Genomic DNA, 4,487 nt, shown 5'->3' with positions numbered 1-4,487 from the left:
GCAATTAAATGGAAGGTTAGTAGCCTTATCCAGATTCTTGGCAGGATTGGCCCTGAAATCTCTACCCCTGTTTTGAATACCCAAGAAAGGATGCCAATTTGAGTGGACTCAGAAATGTGAGCTAGCTTTTAAAGACTTCAAGAACTTTCTGAGTCAGCTACCAATCCTCACCCGACCTAAAAATTGAGACGAGCTCATACTGTACTCGGTAGTTGCTAGTAAGGCCATAGCTTCCGCTCTTGTCCAAGAAGACAAGAAAGAACAACAATAGCAAGGCCCTACAGGGGGCAGAACTAAACTATCAAAAAATAGAGAAGTTCGTATATGCCTTTGTCCTCACCTCTAGAAGGCTCCGACCTTATTTCCAAGCCCATACCATAAAGGTCCAAACTAACCAACCCATGAAGCACATCCTCCAGAAGACGGATATTGCAGGTCAGATGCTACAATGGGCCGTGGAGCTGTCTGAGTTTGACCTGAAATACGAAACTCACATAGCAATCAAATCCCAATACCTAGTCGACTTCTTAGCCGAATATACAGGAGCCCAAGAAGATCCTACAGTCTAGCATCTATATGTAGATGGATCATCAAACAAAGCCGAAAGTGGGGCAGGAATCATTCTTGAGAATGAAGAAGGAATTCGGATAGAACTTTCATTGAAATTTGAGTTTTCAGCCTCCAATAATCAAGCAGAGTATGAGGACATGCTTGCTAGCTTGAGGCTAGCCAAAGAAGTCAGGGCAGCAAAATTAATAGTATTTAGTGACTCTCAAGTAATAACTTCTCAAGTAAATGGGACATACCAAGCTAAAGATCCCAAGACAAAAAAGTACTTGGAAGAAACATTGGAAAAATTAGTCCAGTTTTAGGAAGCAGAGGTCAGGCATATGACTCAAGAATTCAACAGCCAAGATGATGCCTCTCTAAGTTGGCCAGCACCAAGCCTAGGGGCAATAATAGAAGTCTAATTCAGGAAACTCTCCACACCCCTTCAGTGACCAAAGAAGTTGACAAGTCGGATGCACTGACAGTCACTAACCAAAATCTGGGATGGATGACCCCATCATCGAATACCTCAAATTCGATATCCTCCCTGAAAAGGAAAAGGAGGCAAGGAGACTTATAAGGGATGCACATAATTACACTTTGGTTCATAATGTACTCTATAGAAGAGGAATATCCACACCCTTACTAAAGTGTGTTCCGACCTCATCAACAGAAGAAGTCCTACAAGAAGTCCATAATGGCATCTGTGAAAATTTCTTGGTAGCTAGATCACTAGCTAAGAAAGTCTTGCGAGCAGGCTTCTACTGATCGACCTTGTTAAAAAATGCTAGCCTTGCTAAAAACACGCTAATTTCAATACGGCACCACCAGAAGAGCTTATTAGCATCACCTCACCTTGGCCATTCACAAAATGGGGCTTGGACCTCCTTAGAACCTTTGGCAACTATCACGACCTAAAGAAGTCAAAAATTCCTCTACAAGAACATTTTACTCGATTTGGAGTCCCATACTCCATCATCACAGACAATGGAACTCAATTTACCGAGTTAACATTCAGAAGTCTGATGGCAAGTCTCAAGATTAAGCATTAGTTTATGTCAGTAAAGCACCCTCAAGCCAATGGACAAGAGGAAGCCACGAATAAAGTCATATTGGCCGGGCTCAAGCATCGATTACAAGATGCAAAGGGTACACGGGCCAAAGAGCTTCCCCAAGTCTTGTGGGCATATCAGACAACCCCCACTCAATAACTAGGGAATCTCCATTCTGACTTACTTATGGAATAGAAGCCATGGTTCCAATAGAGGTCAATGCAAAAATTCCAATGGTTAGATTCTACAATGAAGTAGGAAACGTCCGAGCTCAAAGGAAAGAACCTGATCTCCTTCCGAAAGTACGAGAACAAGCTCGGATAAGGGAGGAAGCATTGAAGCAAATAATGACCATAAGTTACAATAAGAAAGTCACCAGAAGAAACTTTACCACAAACAACCTCATACTAATCCGAAATGACATCGGTATGCAGAAGTCGCGCGGGCGAAGAAAAGTTGGTTGCAAATTGGAAAGGACCTTACAAGATCATTGAAGTCTTGGAAAAAGGTTACTTCAAAGTGTCCGACCTTAAGGGAAACGAATTTCCAAGGTCGTGGAATGCATGCAACATAAAGAGATACTACAGCTAGGAAGCGAACCTTGTTCCCTGGTGTACTCTTTATTCTGACTTCACAATTTTTTCCCGACAAGGATTTTTCATGAAGGAAATTTTAACGAGGCACCATAACAAGGGATAGAAGCTACAATAGAAAAGCTCTTAGTAGCCAAATAGCCTTTGTAAATTATTCTTTCAGTAATGATAATTCATTATTTATTCTATTGATTATCATACTAACACGCACTAATTTAAGCTAAAAAAATGCAAAAATCGTTGTCCAACCTAAGGTGGTCAACAAGATAAAGTGAAGAAACCCAAATTAGTGTAAGAAGTTACATACGCAGATCGTGGCCAAAACTCGAGAAAACTCAATTTCTCCCCAAAAACTCGGGTATAACTCTCCTCTGCCTTCTTCTTTAAACCCTCCGCCATGACACATGAAGCTTCAGCTTTCTTTACCCTCTCTCGAAGTTTCTAAAGGTCAAAAATGAAATTTTTCTTCTCCTTCTCCAACTCCTGTTTAGACTCCCGCAAAGATGCCTCCTCAGCCTGCAAGTCTGTCAGAGTTCACTGAGTGGCACTAAGGGGAGTCTTTTCAAGTTGTCTCAAAAAAGCAGAGCAAACCTTGGTCGTCCTGATCCCACCTCGGGCTAAAACTTGAAGATGATTTTTTATAGAAACATCATCCACACTGATAAAATTTTAAGGAAGGACGTGTTTCTCATAAAAAGTCACAGCATCAAAAATTTGTTTGTATACACTTCCCGACTCAAAAATCTTACGTTTTTTCGATTTTGGCTCGGGAAAAGGAGGAACGAGGGGAATGGTTTGAATATCAGAACCACCAGGAGGAGTAAGAGGCGGATGAGTAGGATTGGGAATAGTCTTAACTGGGGAGGAAGGACCTGAGTCTGACTTGGAGGGGGAGGAAAGGTCACCCGACTTATCGGCCTCTTTTAGTTGAATATTTCAAGCAGCAGCATTTTTCTTGGCTTGGCAGAGACTTTTCAAAGCGTTCGATCCACTGGTCATTCTTTCTGCAAAATCAAACATCAAAATCGGGTTATACAAGCATTATAAATACTAACAAAAGGTATCTACAAAATGCAAAGAAAGCACTACCTAGCTCGGTACGCACGTAGCTCGGCTTTCCTACGAAAAATTTCTTGGTATCAAAGTTAGGAGCTCTACCCCAGCACTATTGGAACAGTGCAACTACACACTCTTCTACCTTATCTAAATCCTCAAGATTGTATTTTATAATTGTGGAAATTAAAACTCCTCCCAATACAGGCTAAAACAGGCTTCGTCTCTCTCATTAAGAAAGAAAGGTCGGACATCCTCAACCGATTGAATCTTGAAAAAATAATTTTTGAAATCATAGAAAGAATCGGCAAAAATGGAGAAGACCTTCCTTCCTTGAACAGCCCGGAAGAAAATCCAGCCCTGTTTCTTAGAGCTGAATGGTTTGGTCAGTTGAAAAAGATAAAAGAAAGCATTGGAAGATAAGGGTAGGTCAAGTTCTTGACTTATTAGTTGATATATTTTCAAAAAATCCCAAGAATTACGATGAAGTTGAGAAGGGGAAACTTTACGAAGATGGATAATTTCATATTCAAAATCAGAAAAAAGAAGACTCACCCCAACCTAGTAAAAAAGCACTCATACATGTAAATAAAATGGCGTTCCGACTTATCAAGTCGGAAAAAATAGATTCTCTCCTTGGGATCAGCAACTACAATCTCATATTTATCCTCATCTTCTCGATCTCTACACAACCTATGTTGTCTACAAAAAGTTTCAGCATATTCATTATTGATTACAGGAACAACAGAAAGCACAGTAATATCTACCCAGTCTAAGTCGAATGAAACTTTAGAAGACATGTTGAGTATTACTGAACGAGACATAAAGTTATACCTACAACATAGCAAAAACAAATCATCACAACAAGTTGGAAAATCAAGTACAATAAGACAAATATTCAGACAAGTCCGCAAGAGGTCAAGTCTTCTTCAACAACACAAAGGTACTTCATAGTTCTTAAAAACTCTTACTCAGCAAGCAAACCACATTATAAAAGATTGAAATATTGCTGTTCTCAAGAAACAAAATGGCACCAATTAGGGGCAACACAGAGCAAAACCCCACTTTCAACACAAATTTACAACAACAAATTTCAAGTAAAGGACAAATTTTTCCAAAACTTAAGGAAAGAAAAATAATGCAGAATCACCAAACAACCATGAAAAAACATCAACAAGAAACCATTGCCATCTCTTCACACAAACGTTGAAAACGATGATGCCAGAAGCACATTATCCAG

Source organism: Arachis hypogaea, chromosome 15, assembly GCF_003086295.3.
Source record: "Arachis hypogaea cultivar Tifrunner chromosome 15, arahy.Tifrunner.gnm2.J5K5, whole genome shotgun sequence".
NCBI lineage: Eukaryota > Viridiplantae > Streptophyta > Magnoliopsida > Fabales > Fabaceae > Arachis > Arachis hypogaea.
This window is presented reverse-complemented; position numbering follows the sequence as displayed.